A 23,465-nucleotide genomic window follows, 5' to 3' on the forward strand; every position below is an offset into this window, starting at 1 on the left:
CATCAGGTTACATTCAAAGCATGTATTTCCTCCACCTTTTCTCCTTTTTACCAGAACCTAAATTTGTTCAGCTTTTCTCTGTTCCACATGCACAACAGTGGAGGCTGGCCTGCCACGAGGCAGTGGTCTACTGGCTTAGGGCAATCATGGTAGTCCCCCTCCCTTTGCCCTGCAGTTTGTCGTCAGGCTTCTGGGAAAAGATTCTTCCCTCTAAAAACAGCCCCGAGATGAGAAGGACCCTCCACCTCAGAGCACTGTGCGCATGACTCCGAGAAATGCTGCTGCCATCTGGACCATGCACTCGGAGAAAGCCGGAGGATAAAGTGCTGCCATCTGGACCATGCACTCGAGGAGAAAGCCGGAGGATAAAGTGACACAGTAGAGAGCACTGGCAAGAAAGGACCAGAGCTCCCACCGAGGGTGCTACGCATGGCAGGTCCCACACTTGAGCTTCCCGTTGGTTGAGGTAACATGCCCCACTTTGGTTCAACTGATTGAGCAGGGGTTTCGGCCACTCGCAGCCACTATCAGCCTCTGCATAGTGAGGCAAGCACTAGAAAATAAGCCCTAAGAAACTGGGAGCACATACCCAACTCTCTCAGGTAATTATTACTCCCCACTGGGTCTCATGGCCCTCATACCTAACAACCATGATTACCAAAATGGTCCACTTTTTCAGATGCCCAATTTTTAAAAACCTAGCAGCTGAGTTAATATTAGTGACATAAACCATTAATTCTTTATTCTAATCCCTCTAAAGGAAACAAACAACACATCAGAATTCATCAAATTCCCTTTTTTTGGTAAGATTCCCTTTCAACATATTGAGGGGGGCAGGTATATGAAAATCAAGGTATAACTTCAATAATGTCCAACTCCAATAACACATAAGAGAACTGCCAACAATCTAAGATGTTAAAGCAAGTCCCTGCTGACGTCATTAAGAATTATGTCAAGAAAGACAGCTGTGCCAGGCAAAGTCCTCTCCACAAGCACCCAGGGTCATGCCAGAAACAGACATCCTCTCCTGGAGTGAGAGCTCAGAAATCGCAAAGGATCCCAACACTAGACATCATGATTCTCATAACCAAAATGTACATAAACCTTGTCATATTGGGCATGGGACCCTACATTTTGTAATGGCCAGAGCTGGAGCTACACTCTTTCTATGCGAAGCAAACTAGTCTTAGGACAAAATAACATGGTGGTTGGAGATCAAGTTGTGAACTAAACAGACCAGGATCAGCATTCCAGCTCTGTCTGCCACTAGCCATGTCACCACGGACAAGCCAGTTAGCCCTGCTGAGTTTCACTTTCCTCGTAAGCAAACCAGGGAGACAACACCCACTAGGCAGCTCTAAGGATTCAATCAGATGCTATACATAAAGTGCTTGGCACACCATAAATTCATAGTAAATAGTGGGCCACTGTCATCAAATAGGCATTCTGGGAAAAAAACGGACTATGTCCATTTGTTTACTAAAATAACAGTAACAGTAAGAACAGAAATAATTAACAATATCAGCTATTTGTTGAACACTGTTCTAGAGACTTTGCACATAGCAATTTCCTCAGTCTTCACAACCCTTTGAGGTAGGAACTAAAATTATCCCTACATTCAAGATGGAGGCGGTAAAAAGAGGATAAATCACCCGCACAAAGCCACACAACCAGTCATGGAAGAGCCAGGATTCGAACCCAGGCTGTCGAGCTCCAGAGCTTATGCAATACGGACACCCAAATCAAACCACCTCACTACTATAATAGCACCGAGCATAATGCCTTAGAGCTCATTACTTGATGAAAAAATAAAAATCAATAAACTCAGGCCCCGACAAGTTTCACCGACCTTTGGGATGTGGGTGCTGTCAGGATCCTAACCCCTCTCTTCAAAACCAATGTTTGTTCAGTGCTTTCACAGCATATCATATGCACCAGACACCAGAGACAGAGAGGAAAGAAACCTGCTCTCAGTCTAGTGGGGGACAGAAGGAGTAAGATTAGTATTAACATATATTCAAACAATGTGTCACTAATTCAGGAATTTTGGTAATTTTAATTCAGAAATGACTACTAGTTTGAAAAGCTGACACAGTTTTTTAAAAAACTGCCATTGTAATCTCTTCAGGAAGTGACACAATGGTCTTTCATGGGACACGCTGGTTAAACCCTCATCAAACACAAACAGCCATCGTGCTTTTTAAAGAATACTTAATTCTCATTCTCAACTGTACTTGCTAGAGACATATTTGCTCTCTAGCTGAAGTCAAGTTACTTGAATAGAAAGCCAAATAAAAAATAGGCCTGGTTATAAATTTACTCAACATCAAAAATTCAAAACAAATTTCATTTTTAAACTGGCTAGGCTCACCAACACCCCACAGAAAAAAAAGTGGCTAAAGGATGACCATAGAGTTAAGAGAAAAACAAATACGAGGGGCACAAACCTATGAACAGATGCTCACCACACTCATGGTGAAAGAAATGAAGCTAAAAATGCAGAATGGGAAATTCAAAAGCTTAATCAGAGGCATTCTCATGTAATTATGAGAGGAAGAATAGATTGGTACAGACCCAGTGGAAGTCAATTTGCCAACAGCTATCAAAATTCCAGATGTGTCCACACTGTGAACCAGGAATCCTGCTGTGGGGATGCAGCCAACAGATATATCTGCACACATGTAAAATAATATGTACAGATGATTCTCTATAACACTGTAATAGTGAAAGATCAATGCCATCAACAGAGGACACTACACTACATTCACACAAGAGAATACTATGCAGCTATACAGAAAACAAGAGGAAGGTTTCCATCCCAGTTATAGAAATGTCTCCAAGCTACAGTTAAGTACAAAAGGCAAGATTCAGATAGCACATATGATATGCTACCTTACGGGTTGAAAGTAAAGTGTGTGGGATACGTCAATATGTGAACATAGAGGCACATAAATATGGCCACATCACGATGCTTCAGTCAACAACGGACCGCATATATGACAGTGGTCCCATAAGATTAGTACCAAAGAGCCTAGGTGTGTAGTAGGCTCTACCAGCTAGGTCTGTGTAAAGTACACTCTACAATGTTCACGCAATAATGAAATCACCTAATGACACATTTCTCATAACGTGTCCCTGTCGTGAAGCAACACATGACTGTGTATGCACAAAGAAAACAAGAAGGATACAGAAGAGTGACAACAGCGATTATGGCGAATGATGGACGGCACAGGGTAAATGAGGTGCAGATATGGGAGACAAAGTTTTCAGGGAGCAGAAGTTTGTACAAACTGAAGCACTTAAACACTTTATCAGGAGAACAGTGTTCACGCATTAAGACATCCAACGCATTAAGTGAACCCAGCTTGGCTGGTCTGCTTCCTTGGAGAAACTGCCATGAGCCTGTCACGGCTCTGGCCTCAAAATGAACAGAATGGGTGCAAAAGCCTTCCAGTCTCTTCCAGCTCAGCAGCAGCATGAAAATAGCCTAAAGTAAAACTGACTTCCTGACATATGAAGTTTAAGATTGTCTCTGCATCCTCAAAGAGGCTGATTTCTGCCTATCCTCCAGCATATTTCATAACCCAGCCCTTACCCTATGCAGACTGCTCTCCTGAGCAGGAAAAGCTCCAAACCTAAGCTTTTAGAGCAGCCAATATCTTTTCTTAAGAAGTTTATCAATTCTTCACTTTAAAAAAACACATATAGTTCCTGAGAAAACTACGCTAGTTTTTTATTCTTTTTCCCTCAGTGTGGCATTAAAACAAAAAGGTGTCTTTTGCTAATGACAGTATCGTTAAAATGCAGCTAGGCCAAAAAGATTATTCGTATCTTCTGCTGGAGAAGTGGGATCAGGGCACTGGGAAATAGACTCCTCAGAAAGTTGAGGAACTTTTTAAAAGGAGAGTGAAGCAGGATGGGAAGAATCTTATTAAATTTTTAAGCTGGTCATACATAAACATCCCCAATCTCTGTCAGCAGCTTCCTCCTCATTTATAGGCAGACGCAGGAACAAAGTTGGCCTGACAAGCATAAGGATGTCACGTTTCCTGTCCACACCTCTGCCCTCCCCACATCTGCTCCTGTGCTCCATGAAGAGGGGGCAACGTTTGCAGATGAGTAACTGCATGTTCCCAGCGCAGGCGGATGCATCCGGTGGCTTCTCGATAAATGTCTTTTGTGATGTTCCTACTATTTTGGGAACATTTATTTGGACCACCATACCATGCTCTATAGAAAAGAAAAACATCGTGCAGTTTCTTCCAGTGACATGACGACCAGGCTGAAAACAGAGCAAAGCCAACAGCACCATCTCTCCTGGTCATAACAGATAGCAGGGAGTATACTCTGTCTGAGCTCATCCCACAGCTCGCTTCTGCACAGGATCTGCCGATCTGCCCAGCCCCACCGCAAAACTCACTTGCTATCAAATGGTAACCGACAACCAGTCTAATACTATTTCTGTGTGAAGCAAACTCTAAATTCTTTAGCTGGAAAATAACAGTGGTTCAGAGGCTTTTCCCAAATAAGCTAACAACAAATCCACCAAGGTTAACCGCACAGGATAAACGCACAGGCTGCAGACGCTGCATTTTAATAGGTCATAAGACAAAGGCTTGTCAAAGTCAATCAACTCCCCACCCTGTGACAAGGCCACCAAGCTGGAGCCTACACTGATCTGGCACTTTCAAATCCTCTTCCCTGTAAGCTTTGGAACACTGCAGTCGACAGGCATAAACATCTAAACCTTGTCTAAAAAATATGTCACTTTTTAAATTTTGGTCATTTGGCTTCAGTCATTTTAAATATTTAGCGCACTACCAAACAGTTATGTTGATGCACAGCATATATTCTTAAAATATGAGACTATAAATTGAACGATTTTTCTAGCTTAGGTAAGCAGATCCGAATGTTGCTGCCAGTCCCTGGCCGGTCAGCGGAAGGTGCCGGAGACTGTTAGCAGATGGACCCTCGGAGCCTGGCGTGAGAAATGCAACTTTCCCCAGAGGCGGGAAAAGCTGTAACTACAATGGAATTACAGACATTCACAGACACGCCATTTGGAATGTTTAAAACTTTTTTTTTTTTTTAATATTTCTACTCTGAGCATTAGTTTAGTTCAAAACTCCTTAGTAAGAGCTTCAAACAACTATTTTTTAGGTGGTGCTGGCTAGGACAAGTTTTTATTTCAACTAAATATCTTTCTTTCTTTGGAGCTAAGATTCTCAAAATTCAACACTTGTAAACACGATTTGTTAGAGGGTCCTGATGGAGAATATGCCAGGCATTCAACCTTCAGAGTCCACCAAAAAATTCAAGCAAACTAAATGCCAAAGTTTAAAATGTCCCTTTTTCCAACTTTCTTCGTGATCCAGCTATGATGTTAAACTATAGGTCATCAATATATCATATATTGCGTACAGGAACACTACAGAGGAGATGGACATGGGGAGAGCCAGGACAGGCCGTCCAGATCGTCAGCATCACCTCTTGTTATTTATTCCCACCCCTGAGTTACCAATAATTCGAAAAGAAAATTCTTTGTTGGGCCTAAATACAGAAAACTTAAACTTTCCAGGTACACGTGCACCACCCCCAGAACTAGCTGGTGATGACTTCGGTGGTCTAAGCACATACCCTGCAGCGTCAGCAATGAAGAAGGGACTGGCAGCTGTCACCTGACCATCACAGTTCTGCTTTTCGTTTTGTTAGAAATAGAAAGTAGAATCAAAACTAGGTTCTTTTTGAAAGACGGTTGTTAGATTGGTAGATTATATCAAGAAAAACCATGAAAATCATTTTTCTAAGTCTGGATGTCCAAATCTGGGCACATGGTGAGTATTCACACTTCTTCAAGGTGACACCAGACTCAATATTCAATAAAAGAAGAGGTTGATACCTATTTCTTATTCAACCAGTATTTACTTAGAACATGACACCATCAAAACAATACATAATTCTTGCTAACTGTTAATGGCCACTAATCCACAGATGCTAAAAAATGTGAACCCAAATCTGTTGGCTACAAACTTCTTTTAATCAAATGAGTTAGCATGAAAATGAAACATTTTATAAATTAATTAAATTCAAACCTGTTGTCCTTCAGTATGTTAAAAAAAAAAAAATAACTGAACACTGTTAGCTTGCATAGTCCTCACTGTAATTTAGGCGTAATTAACTTTCACACAGCATATTGTCTGAGTAAATCGCTTGTGAAACAGCAGGACAAGTATATGAAATAAACCAACAAGCTTCATCATTCTCAGAGGCCAAACCTGAAAAGGCAATTATGTTATAGATAACCTGACAAAATTCAACAATTTCCTAGAAAAATGCAAACAAGTGGTCTAAAACTAAATTCTGACCATGAAAAAAATATTTTCTCCATAAGCCTTGGTTCGAATAGAAGTGAACCTATTCCCTTGCCGAACAGTGCACATACTCAGATTCTACTTATACGTATTTTCCAAATTTTCAGTCCCCTGGACACTGACGCACTCAAAGGCAAACTTCCTTCAACAGCAAAAATAAGCAAGCACAGACCACAAAGCCCACTGCCACAACAGAAACTTCCTAAAAATCTCCCCTTGAAATACATACGCAGCTTTCCAGTACATGGAGCCCGAGGTCTGCTCCCCTGTCATTGGAAGACTGTGGAAAGCTGATGGAAATCCAGTCTGCAAAAGCCTAATGAGCAGGACCGGCCCCACCCAGGCCAGACCCCGCTGGAGAAGGGCATGCTCAGCATGGTTCCAAGTTACTTCATTCCTCAGCTAGAAAATTCACATGGGTCACAGAAAAAGTCATCTTCCTGCCGCCTGTTCTACCCACTAAACGGAGAGCGCTCACAGAAAGAACAGTTTTAACAACACAACTATATGTCTATGATAATCTTTATAATTCTACCATTGCTGGGAGTTTTTTCTGTTTTTCTGAGTATGAATTTTGCTTTGCTTTGGGTCTCTGCCTCTCAATTTTGTTATTTTTTGTCATTTTAATCTACCCCACAAACAGGCACCAAAAAATTATGTGTATAACATATGTCTAATTATCTTTATTTATAAATGTCTATAAATTGACACATACACTTCCACAAACAGAAAAACCTTGCAAATACAGAGCCCAGTTTCAATATATAAAAATGAAATATCTACTTTGATTCATTTGTGAAAGAACTTGCTTATTCATCCACATTGTCTATACAAATGGAGGCTCATTTTAATCTAGATTTATAGGTACCATCACATAGCTATAAAGCTGATAAATCCCTGTTTTAATACTGTATTGTCAATCCTAAACCGAGAAATGATTGATACCAAAGGTAATCCTACATCCACCTGTCACACAAATACACATACATATAGAAGCCAAGGAAACGCAAAGTCGCTACAGACAAACTGGTTAATTCTAAGATTCGGGTCAGAGGGATGTGAAAAACAACTCATCTTCCCCAATTTGACAGTACCCACCCCACCCCCACCCTGTTACACTTCCACCATTTAAATTCTGGTTGTTTGAACACACACGCACACAGATACAGACAACAAATTGGTAGTTACCAAAGAAGGGGGTGGGGGAGGTGAAGGGGTAAAGGGGCAAATATACCTGGCCACGAACGGCAACTAGACTTTCGGTGGCGAACACAATGCAGTCTATTCAGAAGTTGAAACATAATGATGTACACCTGAATTTATATAATATAATCCAATGTGACCTCAATAAAAAATAATAAATCAATAAATAAATTCTGTTTTTTTCCACTGTACATATTTACATTAACTAAGCAGGACCAAGACGGTCCGACTAGGCATCCAGGTGTGTATTATTACGGCCTTGCCCTGCTACTGCTCTCCTGCCCAGCAGTTCCTAAGTCAATGAGTAATTAAATGTTAACATACGCCTAGAGATAAGCACATACACCTAAAAAAGGAATGAGTCTTTTTTAGTCACAAAGAAAACACTTAATACTTAATAAAGATACTTAAATAAACAAGATGTCACCTGTAACAACTAGTGAGAAAGAATAGTTTGCTTTAGAGGAACTTAGTGAAAATATGTTTCAGTAGCAGCTCTGAAGAGACTAATCTCTGTCAAAATGAATATAAAACTTCTTTAAAAAGTCATTCTAGATAATGTAAGTAATCGTCACTACCCGCCACAAAGTCTTCACTAGTTCACAAAAGAGCAATCTGGTGAGTTTTTCAGTAGAGGCAATATTTTTTTTAAAGATTGGCCCTCAGCTAATATCTGCTGCTAATCTCCCTCTTTTTTTTTTCCTTCTCCCCAAAGCCCCCCAGTACACGGTTGTATATTCTAGTTGTAGGTCCTTCTAGTTGCAGCATGTGGGATGCCGCCTCAGCATGGTCTGATGAGCGGTGCCATGTCTGCGACCAGGATCTGAACTGGCAAACCCTGGGCTGCTGAAGCGGAGGGCACGAACTCAACCACTCGGCCACGGGGCCAGCACCAGTAGAGCCAATTTTATTCAATTTACAGCATCATCTTTTATTCAGATTATGTTCTGCGTACCTTTCTGTGTTAAATGTACTTTTATAAATGCTATAGTACAATAGCAGAATTGTTTTAACATACTTACTTGGAAAAATATTGGTTCCAACCCTTTTTCTGAAATGTATTGGTCTGTGGAATCCAGAGGTCTCAGAAGTACTGACATGTGGCACTGGATCCAGTAAAACTGACACTGGTAGATCTCTGCGCCCCATTCCCAGCACCTCTCATCACCCCCGTGCCTCCTGCCCCCTACTCTCCTACTGCTATCGACTGAACCGTGCATCCCAAAATTCCTGTGTTGAAGCCCTAATACTTATGCCAATAACCTACTGAGCCACCTTATGTAAGTTACCTCACGTCAGTGTGTAAAGAGAAAGGGCGTGATGGTACTTAGAGATGGGGCCCTTGCGAGATAATTAGATATAGATGCGGTCACGAGGGTGGAGCCATCATGACGGAATCAGGGCCCTTATGAGAAGAGAACACCAAAGAGCTGGCTCTGTCTCTCTCACCTCACTATGTGAGAACACAGAGAGACAGCAGCCATCTATACACCAGGAAGAGAGACTTCCCCAGAAACCGACCATGTGGAACCTTGATCTTGGACTTCCAGCCTCCAGAACTGTGAGAAAATAAAAGGTGTGTTGTTTAAGCCGCCCAGCCTATGGCACTTTGTTGTGGCAGCCCCAGCTGACCAAGGCACCTACTCTCTAAGCACGGAACCCAGTGCTGGTGGTTCAAGCTCCTCTCCTGACTTCAATATGAAAGATCCTGCTCACAGAACATCTGAATCTCACTGTTCAAAGGTTAAGAGAATTAAGATAGAGAGAATGAGTTTTGTGGCACTATGATTTGGGAACAGAACAAACCATTAATACAGTGGATAAAAAGAGAATCAAGAGATTTAAATGAGTTTCCCAATTAATATATCCAGTAAGTTACGGCAGAGCCAGAATTGACACAGATTTGGTCTGTCTGCAAAGCCATGCTGGTGGCGTTGGTGGCCGAGCGGTGAGCACAGCTGCCCTCAAAGCCAACACACTTTCCCACCAATGTTCCAATACCTCTCTTTTAGCACCCTTGTTTCCAGATGGGTAAATGCAACCCAAAGACGTGAGGTAACTTACATAAGGTGGCTCAGTAGGTTATTGGCATAAGTATACAAACCAGGTCCAGGTCACTTATTCATTTCCAGTAAGATTTTAAACACATTAAAGTGCACGAAATACACAGATTGAAACATCCACAAATGTCTTAATATAAACTTCTTAATAGGAATTTATATGTATTACATCTGTCTTGGGAAGATCCTAAATAGCCAAGCTTTGACACAGCCTCATTATTCCATTACAAAGGGAACTCAGAAGTTTAACCTCAGAATACTATTTTTTAAATATTCAAGGGGGTTGGTTGGGGTTAAAGTAGAGGACATTTTCCCTCTATTTGTATATGTGAGTCTGTGTATAAATAGAATTTTATCTTAAACTCAGTATCATAATTTTGTGACTTTTTAAAAATGCCCAACCTCTGCTTTATGGGGACAAAGAACAGAACTGAACAAGATGTAGAGGACCCAGTAACCTGATGGGTCACTCATAGCTCCAAAACCATAAGGCACACAAACTCTGTGCAGAAATAAAGTTGTCAGTGTTGCTGAAAGACAATGAGGAAGACAGGTTCTCTCCATCCTCCCATCTTTACTCGTCTAGCCTCCTCTGACAAGCAACTGTCATCTGTCCCACCCGACAAAAAGCAAACACAATTTTCTAGCACAACCCAACAATAACCCAGAGAGTGCTCAAAAATAAAACACCTCTGTTTTTGATGCTACTGATTTTACAGAGTCTTCCATCTACCAATCACCATGCACAACCAGACTTCCTGAACACACAAGGAGAAAAGTTTCATGACTCTCTCGACCCGGGTGAGCTACAACTGGCCTATAACACTTTCTAACAGCCCACCTTTCATACGATCATTTGTATCTGACGTCAGCACAAGAAAAATCTGCGCTAGTTCCATGGCTTCTGCACGCAAGTTCTCTTCTGGCCACAAGCCACCACAGTTTAATTTCTCCCAGGCTTTAAATCCAGAATAATTTGCACAACTGCACGAGTCATTTGCAGAGTTTCTTCCCTACCACATCTTTAAAAACATAAGATTAGGCCCATAGCATAGATCTACAGCACTCTGGGAAAGAAACATGCCGTGTGAGCCCAGACTTTTACAGGGGTTTTGGAGAAGGGACAGGAGAAGGTACAGTGGGAGGAGAGGCAATAAAGGGGCGCCTGTTGGGAATCTATAATCAAAAAGTTAATGTTTTGAAAACATCTAAAAAGTGTTCAGATAAAGCTCTTAACAAATTCTTTAACTACAAAATTTTAAAGCATCACTTTTAGAATTACATTTAGACCTGTACACTAATCCCATATTTACTTTAAAATGTATTATTTTCATTCCACTTTGCATCAGACACCATCTAAAGCCCTTCCCCACACCAGCTCTCAGGGAATTCATAGTCCAGCAGGGAAGAGAGACTTAAACGATGACGACACCACATGTAACAAGGCCTAGGAGGCACAGGAAGGGCACAGCCAAGTGGACAGCTCCCTGGGGGAGGTCAAGGAAGGCACGATACGCTTACAATGCTTAGGCTCACTGTCTCTCATTTTAAATAAGCAGGGCCACTGCTAATAATGACACCCACCTTGCCTTAGAGGTTAAAGAAATAAAATAAAAGCACCTATCACAAAGCACTTTACACATAAAGCAAAAACAAAGATCTTGCTAGTGCCTATAAAACATCCTACATACAACTGAGCAAAAGAGGGTTTTTACAGAATAAAGAAATTCAGAGTTGAAAGAGATCTCAGCGTTCATGTACCTCTACCCCTTGCCTTTCACAGATGGGAACCTGAAGCCCAGAAGTTAGGCTACTTGTCCAGTTTACCCAGTAAGTCAGTGGCAGACCCCAGGCTGGATAATGTCAGAACTATTCCATTGCCTTTCCCTAGAGCAGACTCTGCCCCGCCTGGAGGAGGAGGAAAGGGGAGAGACACTGTCAAGGAGAGATGAGAGAACAGAGGCCCTTTAAGTCTGTCCAACAGCCAGAAGAAACAGCGAGCCCTGAGACTAGGCATCCAGCAGCTCTGCCCCACCCTCTGGACCCAAGAAAAACCATACGCCCTCCCACTCCCCCCATTGCCAAGAAATTATCTACTCTTCCCTCAAAAGAGCGCTGAATTCATACTCAAACAGTCTAGATATATCCCCATGTTGCCAACTACTCGCTCTGAACAATGAAAGCACCAGCAGATAACCTGCCTACATAACAGGATGGCTGTGAGGACCACAGAACCATAACGACAGCTACTGGTAAAATGCAAACTGCTAGAGGAACACAGTTACTATTAAACGCAGAATCTCAAATTCATCTCGGCTTTCCCCTAAAAACAGTCAAATGTATCATTATGTTTAATTTTATTCTTAAAAATCAAACATTAACATATGGTAATCTCCTACCAATTCCAGTTATCTATTTTTTTCATCATCTATTTTTCCTTCCAACTTGTGGAAGGAAAGCTGTTTCCCCACCCTAACCCATCCTCTATAATTTCCCTGTCTTTTCTCTCCTTTCCTTTAAAAGGGCCACAACTATTTCCAAGAGGCTCTCCGAGAACCAAATAAACAGCAAATATGTCAACACAAGGCTCTCATCAAAAACGTGCTATGTAAAGCTGAAATGTGAAGGCATGCGGAATAAGCAGCGCACAGCCACACATCATGCCCTGGGAGGAACAAGCCCATCGGGCCCTCTCCTCACTTCCCCGCATCATGGTCTCTCCTGCCTGATAAATGCCATCTGTGTGGTGTGGGCACTTGACGAGAACCCAGTCTACTTTCAACCCTTTACAGCTTTATTACAGCCATAAATTGAAACTGTAGCTCCACTCATCTCCTTCTGTAGCTGCACCTTTAAAACTTACCTCTCCAAACTTGAATGATGGAAGAAAACCCTAAGGACAAGTGTTACTACGTTCTCGATCCACCACCCCTACCCACCCAAAACCACAGACGAAGAACACCCAGCCTCAAGCCAGAGAACTCACCATCACGTCCGCCTATGAGATCTGGAGTCCAATTCTGTACTGTTGGGTTCTGCTAAGACCCATTCATCCACTGAGAAATTGCTCTTTGCTTTCTGATAGCTGCTGAGGATACAGGCCTGTGTAAAACTTGGCCCCAGTAGTGCAAGAGAAAGGTATTTAAATAAATAACTACTCTACAAAGACAATATGAGCTAGAAGAGAGGCATAAACAATTCAGCAGTAACCAACTTGAGGAAAGAGCGCTCCCTGAGGTGACATCTGAGCTGACCTTGACGGACGAGGAGGAGCTTGCTGGGCCGCTTGTCTGTGGGTTAGCGCATTCCTCACCGTGGGAACCATAAGTGAAGGGCACAGAATCATGAAAGATAAATGCACTGTCGAGAACGCTACGTACCTCGTCTGCTGGGAACACAGGGTGGGGAGTGGAGGAGACGGGACAGGGGAGGCAGGGCCAAATAACGAGTGAGCAACATGCTAAGCTCAGATCCCACAGGCAAGGGAAAACAACATTAATTTTGTATTTCTGGAAGATTATTTTGGCAGTTACGTGAGAACAAGTGATACAGTGAAATGAAACTGGTGAAGATGATGCTCCAGGGATCCAGGAAATAGCATCTAAACAAAGACAGAGGCAACAAAGATGCGAATGAAGAGATAGAGTCAATAAACACTTAGTAGGTAAAGCGGACAGAATTTGATAATGGATTGGATTGTGGGAGCAATGGAGAACGAAGTTCCCAGGTTCCTGGCAGTCAAAGGTCAGACAGTGGTGCCATCAACCTAGAGAAGGATTTCCCAAAACTGTAGGAAACAAGGACGAGAGAAGCACCAGCTTCCACTTTCAATGCATTTGGACTGAAGTAACTGCGTGACATCTGGGTGGAAAATCAGGATGGTTGGAGACTAACGTCTGAACAGCAGGGTGTGGGTTTCCAAGCTAAGATTTAGAACCACTTGGTCACTCAGTGTTATTTGAAGCGATATAGAAGGAGATGAAACCCCAGACAAAACAGAGCAAGAAAAATGCTCATAATAAATCTCCAGGCAGACAGCAAGGAACCCATAAAGGAGGCCAGGAAGGATCAGCAAAAGAGAAAGGCAGCACGTCAAGACAGTACTGACAAGAGAGAAGGGTCAGGTTGCAAGGAGGGGACAACAGGGCCAAGGGCAGATCGCCTCAGAGACCAAGGAGGTTTTAAAGGAGAGGACTGCTGGCGACCTCGAGGGCAGGTTCAGTGGATGGCGGCAGACAGAGCCAACTGGCTAAGGGAAAATACTGAAGAGAGGAAGGCAAGAGATGAGCATAAATGAAGCTCAAGTGCAGCAATGAAGAACAGGCGAGAGCAAAGGGAAGAAACAACTACACGCAGTATAAGGCTGCGGGAAGACGTCTGCGTGGAGATGTCTGGGTGGTTTCGTTCAGGGCACGCTTTCAGTGGGAGAGACAGCATGGGGGGCCATTCAACACACAAAGGAGAAAAAGGAGAATGGACGGCAGGTAGTTAGGATGGGACAGAAGAGAAAGGATCAAAAGCACAAGAGAGGAGTTTAATCCTGGACAGCAGCAGAGACACCACCCCAGAGACCAAAGGAAAGGGCGTTGGAAATGTGCTGGGAGAGGAAGGGGTTTAGGAAAGTAGAAAGCCAAGAGAGCATGCAGTCCTGTTCTCCACCCCAAATAGTTCTCATCACTGTGGAGCACTTAAAGGAGGAAAACAGAATTGAGGAGAAAATCTTGGAGAAAATATGATCACTCCCCTAGAATATATCCAAGGATAATTCTCCTAGCATCTATGTCAACATATGATTCAAAACAGGTCAAAAAGAACAATTTTCAACATGAAGTTATTGGTGTTTTAAAGATTTCAAACTTGGCTTGGGATTTCCTGCATAATCTTCTATCTTCTAATATACTAACTTGATTTGTAAATCAATATCAATTAAATTACCCAGAAAAACATAATCAAATGAGTGTTATCTTCTTATCAGTATAGAGGCAGAAAAGAAGTTAAAAAATAACTCACAGAAATCGCAAGGTTCGGAGAGGGGGGTTTGTTTCGTTTTAACGGTAGTGTGTGCCAAGGGCTTGGCTAAATGTGTTTTACAAGCTACAATAACTATAACTGCAATTCCTATTCTCAACTGTGAAGCCTGTGTCTCAATAAAATGCCAGTTTGAAAGACAAGACAATAAAGACCACCGTCACCACCAGAACCCCATAAGAATATGTGAGAGGTTATAAAACAAAACGCCTTTTATAGAGCTGAACCCTTTCCAGGGTGGGCCTGTAAGACATTCTGACAGTGCACACAAATACCATCTCTGGAATGAGCCCAAAAAGGCCCAGCGGCAAGACATCTGCCCCTGAGGGTGTAACTGACTCGAAAGCAGCCCCTCCTTTGAACAAGAGAGTCTGGAAAAGCCAGAAGCAGAGCCATCTTCCCCTACAAGTGCTCAGTGGAACCACTTTCTCCCGATCCAAATCATAGCTGTATCAAAAAGCTAAAATGGACAGCATGGTTAGTAAAACTTCATAATAAATTTGTAGAAGAAAATGTAAATAAAACATGAAAAAAGTGCCGATATATGGTTTTCATTAGGAAAAATCCCCAACTGAACCATACAATCCTAAAATACATGGAGAAAAACATTTTTTAAATTACAATCCATCACCATCACAAACAGGAAATTTGCACTGCCTTAGCAGAATTTTTTTTCCTGCTGAACCCCTAAGGAGTAACAGTGACCAAAAGAATGGAGATGATTCGCATTAGTATTCTCAACACGGATGTATTTTAAACTCGTGATCTCTGGATATTTATGGCAGCTAAGAATAAAAATGTCCAACACATTCTGAAATCAATTAGGAATATCTCCAACGTAAGTAAGGCAAACAATTCAGGTAACCAAATCAAGGCTTCATGTGTGACGCTTTCCCCGCTGCAGTTCTGACTACGTTTCTATAGCAACACCAACAAATACACTTATACAGATACTTCTGCAACCGAAATGAAAACCAATAATCACTCCTCTAGCTCATTCCTATTATGGCTGCCAACAACAAAAAAAACAGCCTTCCTAAACTTCATTCCAGAAACTTCAAAACCTAAGGCTTAAAGATACAACAGTTGCAGTTAACCACAACTGTCGGACGTTCTCAAATTCTTCAGAAGGCAAGCTAATGACAGAGAAGGTATAACTGTTACTTCTTTGACAATAACTCATTCTGAACAACACAAAAGACAAGACAGCAAAAGAAAGTAATTACTAACAAATGACTTACTTGGAAAATTATCTAAATTCTAAAGAAACAGAACACTGAAAACTTTGTGCCAAAGTGTAAAGCAAAGAATTCAATCTTCTAAAGCCAAGAGATAAGCACATTTCTCTGCCCAAGTTTCAGACACGTTTTCAAAATCTCTTTCGTTGTTGCTATTGTTTTGAAGCAAATAAAATACTTTACTAACAGTAATAGGTCTGCCTATTTTGCGAGCAAGCTTTCTGCTGAAGGCTTTACAAACATCCTTATTTATGCCTTGAAACATCTCTGCACAGCAAGTATTATCAAGTTCATTTTATATGTGAATAAAATGAGGTTCAGAGGAATAAAATAACTTCTCTTAACAGGCATGGAGTGCAAATAGTATAGCGGTTTATCATCAGTCCTGGAGTTAGACAAACCTAATTTGGGTCCTGGCTTAACCCACTAACAACTATGTCCAAGAAAGAACCCACGATTTGAATCCACTTCTATCTCATTTGAAATACATCCTTGACATTACACCATGATGCTTATGCAACCTGCCAGTTAGACTTCACCAAATGCCAAAATACAGCCTTTACAGCAACAGGCTCACCTACCCATGCCTCACATTTGCAGATGAACTTTATACATTAGGACTTTACTCAACTCTGGTAAAACAAAACTTGCTGAAACTATTTTTTAGAAATACATAAGGAAAACTGTGAAACACAAATACTGGATCTTTCTATCTTCCAAACACATACATCAACAGATACACACCCGGCATACAATGCTAATGGCTAGATATACCACATAGTGCCTTTCTTCAAAAAATCGAGAACCATCTGGGGAGACCAGAGAAGTGTAAATGAAAAGTCATCCCTATAAACTTGTGAGTTGATTGTAAATGCATAAAAAAAGTATACGTCTATGGGTACTACAAACACATATACTAGATTTCCCATAACAGTTCTGATTTCAAATATTCTGTTCTACTGTCCCCTTAAGGAAACTCACACATTCCAGATCACGCATAATTTTTCTTTTCAGTGAGATAATCATCAGATTTAGCGGTTTAGGACTAAGAGATCATTGCAGGCTAGAATGGTAAATAAAAGAAACTTGAACAGAACTTTGCAAGAGAGCGTGGATTATCGTTGGTGGGAAAGGAGGACAGGGACATTCAAGATAGGTAGGAACCGTCCTTGGGCAGGGTGAAGTAGCAAGATGCACAAGATGTTCTGGGAGACCTGGGGGAGTAGGAAGTGGTGAGTGGGGCAGGAGGCTGACCACTGTCACTGCATCAGTCACATACAAAGATAAGTCAGAGGCAATGCTGAAATAGAACCGCTGGAGGACTGTTGAGGGCTTTGAAGGTCAGGATAAGGACTTTGGGCTAAAGTAGATAGGCTAGCTCTCATAAGGATGTATTTTTTCTTTCTTTGATAACAGCTTTATTGAGATACTCTACAAGGCACCCACTTTAAGTGCACAACTCAACAGTTTTTAGTATAGTCAATTATGCCGCCATCACCACAAGCAATTTTAGAACATTTTCATCAACCCAAAAAGAAACCTCAAATATCCCAATTCATTCTATGAGGCCTGATATCAAAACCAAAGACATCACATAAAAAGAAAACCACAGACCAACGTCCCTCATGAACACAGAGACAACAAAAGTCCTCAATAAAATATTGGGAAACCAAATCCAATAAGACACTAAAAGGATCTTACATGACAACTAAGTGGAATTTATTCCAGGAACACAAGGGTGATTAAACATATGAAATTCAATCAATATAATAAATCATATTAGAAGAAAAAAAATACATGATCATGTCAATATACAGAAGAAGCATGTGATAAAAATCCAACATCTTTTAATGATAAAAATGCTCAACAGACTACAAATAGAAGGGAACCTCCTCAATGTGATAAAGGGCATCTACAAAACCCCACAGCTGACAACATACTTAATGGTGAAAGACTGAGAGCTTTCTCTGTAAGATCAGGAACAAGACGGGATGTGTTCTCTCACCACTTCCATTTGTACTTAAAGCTCAAGCCAGGGCAATTAGGCAAGAAAAACAAATAAAAAGCATCCATATAAGAAAGGAAGAAGTAAACTCTATTTGCAGATGGCATAATCATATATATACAAAATCCTAAAGAATCCAGAAAAAAAAAGCTAATAAAGGAGTTCAGCAAAGTTGAAGGAAATAAGATCAATATTCAGACTACAGTTGTATTTCTATACAGAAGCAATAAACAACCCAAAAAATAATAATCCCACTTAGCATCAAAAGGAATAAAACACACAGGAGTAAACTGAACCAAGGAAATACAAGACATACACTGAAAACTACAAAACATTGTTCAGAGAAATCAAAGACGACCTAAATGAATCCATGTTCATGGATTCAAAGACTTAATATTGTTAGAATGGCAATAACCCCCAAAGTGATGACCAATTCAATGTAATCCCCATCAAAATTCTAACTGCCTTTTTTTTCAGAAATGGACAGGTTAATCCTAAAATTCATATGGAATTGCAAGAGACCCTAGATAGCCAAACTAATCCTGAAACAGAAGAACAAAGTGGAAGGATTTACACTTCCTGATTTCAAAACTTACTACAAAGTTTGAGTATTCCAAACAGTGTGGTACTGGCATAAAGATAGACATACAGATGAGTGGAATACAATTGAGAGTTCAGTAACAAACCCATACACCTATAGCCAACTGATGGCAACAAGAGCACCAAGTCCATTCAATGAGGAAAGAATACCCTTTTCAACAAATGGTACTGGGACAACTGGATATCAAATGCAAAAGAATGACTCTAAACTCCTACCTCATACCATATACAAAAATAAACTCAAAATGGATCAAAGACCTAAAACGAAGAAGCTAAAACTATAAAACTCTTTGAAGGAAAGAGGTACAAATCTTCATGACTTTAGATATGGCAACACATTCTTAAATATAATGCCTAAATCACAGGCAACAAAAGAAAAAAACAGATGAATTGGACTTCATCAAAATTAAAAATATTTGCGAGTCAAAGGATACTAGCAAGAAAATGAAAAGACAAACCATAGAATGGGAGAAAGCATTTGTAAACCATATATCCAATAATGTTACGTAGTACACAGAATGCATATATAAAGCACTCTTACAACTCAACAACAAACATTTCTCCAAAGATCTACAAATGGCCAATCATCCCAGGAAAAGATGCCCAACATCATTAGTCATTAGAAAATGCAAATAAGACCACATAGAGTTCTGTCTTCAAATCCACTAGGATGGCTATTGAACAAAATGAAAGAAAGAAAATAACAAGTGTTGGCAAGGATTCGGAGAAATCCGAACCCTCATACGTGACCACTAGTGGGAATGTAAAATGATGCAGGAGGTTCCGAAGGTGCTGAGGGGAGGGGAAATGGGAAGCAAGTGCTTAAGAGAGACAGGATTTCTTTTGGGGCGATGAAAATGTTCTGAGACAGTGGTGATGGTTGAACACCATTTTGAATATAATAAAGACCAGTGAATTGTACACTTTAAAATGGTGAATTTTATGTGAATTTTATATTTTTTTTAAAAAGAAAGAAACTTCATACTCTTTAGCTATATCATTCCCAAAACTCCCAACCCCAGGCGACCACTAATCTACTTTCTATCTCTATAGATTTCACTATTCTGGACATTTTACCTAAATGGAATCATATTACATATGGCCTTTTGTGTCTGGCTTCTTTCAAGTTTCATCCATGTTGTAGCATGTATCAGTACTGCATTCCTTTGTATACCCAAATAATATTACAGTCTATGGCTATACCATATTTTGTTTATCCATTCACCCACTGATGGGCATTTGTGTTGTTTCTACTTTTTGGCCATTATGAATAAATAATGCTGCTGTGAACATTCGTGTATAGCTTTTTGTGTGGACGTATGTTTTCATTTTTCTTGAATATAACAGCTAGGTCAAATGATAACTTAATATTAATGATATGATAATTAATAATAACATTAATGATAATGTTAAGGTTTTTGAGGAACTGCCCGACTGTTTTCGAAAGTGACTACACTATTTGCCATTCCCATCAGCAGTGTACACCAGTTCCAATCCTCTGAACATTTGACTGTGGCCAAGCAGGATGACCACTAAATGCTGCTTGAGAAAGAGAAATTTGGGGACCCTGAATTGGAAAGGAGGGACAGTAGAAGCCGGACAGTCTGAATGGAAGGCTACACAAAAAGGCTCGTGCGGGTGGGGGAAATGGGGAGACGTTGGTCAAAAGGTACAAACCTTCAGTTATGAGTAAGTTCTGAGGATCTAATGTATAGCATGGTGTCTACAGTTAATAATACTGTATTATATACTTGAAATTTGCTGAGAGTAGATCTTAAGCGTTCTCCCCCCACCCCAAAAAAGTAACTATATGAGGTGATGAATGTGCTACCTTGATTGTGGGAACCACTTCACAACGTCTATGTATATCAAATCATCATGTTTTACACTTTAAATATATTACAGTTTTGTCAAGTGCACCTCAATAAAGCTGGGGAAAAAAACAGGCTTGTGTGGAAGCAGGAGTACTAATGATGAATAAGGGACTGATACCAAATAAATTTCAGAGAAAAGTTCATAGAAGTTGATGTCTAGATAGTGAATAAACACAAGGTACAATCAAAAAATAATGCTGAGGTCTCAAGCCCAGAACACTAGAAGTTGCAAGATTGTGGAACTTTTAGGCACACTGAGTTTGAAGAGATGATGTGACATCTAAGTTGTTGGAAAGGATTACAGAAAACAAGGAAAGAGATGATGCTTTGGGAGTCATCCCAGAAGTGAGAGAGAATGATCCTAATTCTAGCATTTGTTATTATTATTAATGTTTTACCTATTTCCAAAAAAGTCACTATTCTTGAAAGCTTTGGTAATAATAGAAAAAGCACCTTAAAAGCCAGGATTTCCTCATAAAAATAAAAGGACTATTTCACTGGCAGGGCATCCAAAGGGGCTAGAAGGAGACAGAAATCTCCATAACAAGAATAGAGTTCAAGGTACATAGACACCAAACGCGGCAGATGGAATCTACCTACTCAGGCAAGGGCAGAGCCACCTACGCGTGTTTAAATGAGCAAATACTCAGAAGGAAGTCTCAGCATCAGGCTAATCCACCAAAGGAACATTGGTTACACACCAGCTCCGCGGGCAGGTAAGTGCTAAGGAAGGAAGGACAGGAGGCCCAACAGCACATCATTCAGTGAGGGCTCCTTCACTCAGCAATTACTGAGAGCCCATTAAGCGCCAGACAATCTGAACACAGATGTGATAACTGCCTTTGTGGAGCTTATAACCTGACAGGGGAGAAAGGCAAGTAAAAAGTCAACTGGAGACAGAGGTGGTTACTCAGAAGAGCATAGAGCAGGTATATCTAACATGGAGGAGGGAGCCAGTGGCAGAGAGAACCATAGAAGGAAGGCTACCCAGAGGAAGTTGTATCCACATTGAGACCAGAGAGTACAATTCACCTGGCAACAGGTACCAGAGTCTAGAGATGAGAGAAAACCTGACAGATGAGCAGGGAAACCCGACTAGTAAGTTAAAATCTACAACAGCAAGAAGCTTATAAGGTAAAAGCCAGTTAAAAAGCTCTTCTGAAAAGCAAAGTGGTGCCATGAAAGGATTTTAAGCACAAAACTAAAAGACTTTAAAGCTTCCACTCTGACTACAGCATGAAGAACAGATTAAAGAAAAACTAGAAAAAAGCAGGAAAACCAGACACAACATGATATATTTATCCAGACAAGAAACGATAGCTGTACTAATGTTTAAAACAAAATAAAATGCTAACAAATGGGTAGCCTCTGTTCCCTCTCCTCCAAAGGGAATTCTGCCATTGTAATTTCAATTTTGAAAGCAGCTTGACTGATTCATTGTGAAATAAGCTGAGTTACTAGAGGAAAGAAAAGAATAGATCCATAAAGCATGCACAGGAGAGACTCAAGCTGAAACTGAGAGCATTAACTGTTTGGCAGGAAATTGGTTTAAGGAGAGAGTCTGAGGGTTGCTCTATTCTGTGATGAGGAAGAATCAGAAAAATTCATAACTGATGAAGATAACGTTTTTTAAGTTTTGCTGTTTTAATGAAACAAGTTATTTTGTTTTTCAAGAGACCAGAGTAAAACCATAAATGGTTTGTCAATTCTTTGTCAATGTTGAGACTTGTGTTTCTTTGGCTACCAGAGTTAAAACTGGACCATGAGAGAGCTCAGCTTTATGTAGGTTATAGTATCTGACTGTGGAAGGGGTCAGTGGAATGAAATGGATAAATTCAAGAAATATTCAATTAGTAGAACGGTAAGAAGCCAGTGACACATGAGAGTTAAGGGAAAGAGAAAGAAAGCGAAGATAAAGTTCAATTAATCCAACAGCAAAGCCATTCACTGAAATACTTAACAAAGGAGGAGTAGGGCTTTTAGCAGACAACTTAGTGAGTTCAATTTAAATCAAGTAACAAAACAAAGAGGTATAACCAATAAGCCAATAGTGGAGATAAAATGGAATCAGATAAAAATACTCAATTAATCCAGAGGAAGACAGAAAAATACTCAATTAATCCAGAGGAAGACAGAAAAAGAAACAAAGAGCAGACGGAACAAACAGAAAAACAAACAGCAATATGGTGCCCAACACCACCAATACTTAAATGGAAATGGCCTAAATGCACCAATTAACACTGTCAGACTGGGTAAAAAGCAAGACCCAACTCTATGCTATGTGCAAGAAATCTACTTTAAATATAAGGACTGGGAAAAGAGAAATGGTATCAAGAAGCAAATCATGATGTACAGAATGAATTGTGATGGCAAAGCAAAGAGATGGCCCTAGACAACGGAAATGAGGTGCTCTGCTTGTTATAAAAGTGAGGGGAGAAAGTCTAGAAAAAGAACACATAATATTACAAATAAACGTGGTCCATTTACTATGCTTCAGGTATATAAGTAAATGTCCTAAAGGTGTTTACAACCTAACTATACAAGTAAATTTTAGTTACTAAACTGTACAATCTTGGTTCAAAGTCCATGACTCGGAAACACGTCAATTTTATGGCTGCAGTACTCCTTTCTACCCTTATTTCCACTTCCCCCTTCTACCAGGTTAGTAACGTGCACCTCCACGACTGTGTCCTCTTCCACACCCACATGAAACACAATGGTAGTCATATGGGGGGGCGAGGGAGGAGCTTAAGAAATCTGTGTGCTAAACCAAGTATGCATTTACATGGGCTTTACAGTTAACAAAGCCTTCACCTCTGCCCAATTGCATACATATTTAATACATTTAAGAGATTTTCAACGTGTCTACTTTGTATTTGCATTTTATTTTGCCTGCTTTCTTAAATCTAAAGCTGTAATATTTTTGCTCCTTGACTCCCAAAATGCCTATATTCTTTAAAACAGCAATGTTTTTTGAACTTCAGCACATATATACTTCTTTCTGCCAATTTTTATGATTTGAAATTATGCCCGAAAATTCTCAATGAACATTTTGAGGGGTTATGCTAATTACTAGGGAAGGTGGG

General features: G+C 40.5%; 1 protein-coding gene across 50 annotated transcripts in view; it reads right to left on the reverse strand.

The window, feature by feature from the left end:
* Window positions 1-23,465, reverse strand: part of EPB41L2 (erythrocyte membrane protein band 4.1 like 2) — a 204,878-nt gene that overhangs the window by 115,003 nt on the left and 66,410 nt on the right. For 7 of the 50 annotated variants that reach the window (XM_070557114.1, XM_070557107.1, XM_070557093.1 and 4 more), the window contains exon 1: window positions 6,601-6,754. The exons of 39 other annotated variants lie outside the window; for them this stretch is intronic. The gene's annotated coding sequence lies outside the window, so the exon portion shown is untranslated. Of the gene's footprint in view, window positions 1-6,600; window positions 6,806-12,620; window positions 12,988-23,465 lie in introns of those variants that run through there. 4 more of the 50 variants (XM_070557117.1, XM_070557086.1, XM_070557124.1 and 1 more) reach the window with 4 other exon arrangements.

This window comes from Equus przewalskii, chromosome 9 (assembly GCF_037783145.1).
Source record: "Equus przewalskii isolate Varuska chromosome 9, EquPr2, whole genome shotgun sequence".
NCBI lineage: Eukaryota > Metazoa > Chordata > Mammalia > Perissodactyla > Equidae > Equus > Equus przewalskii.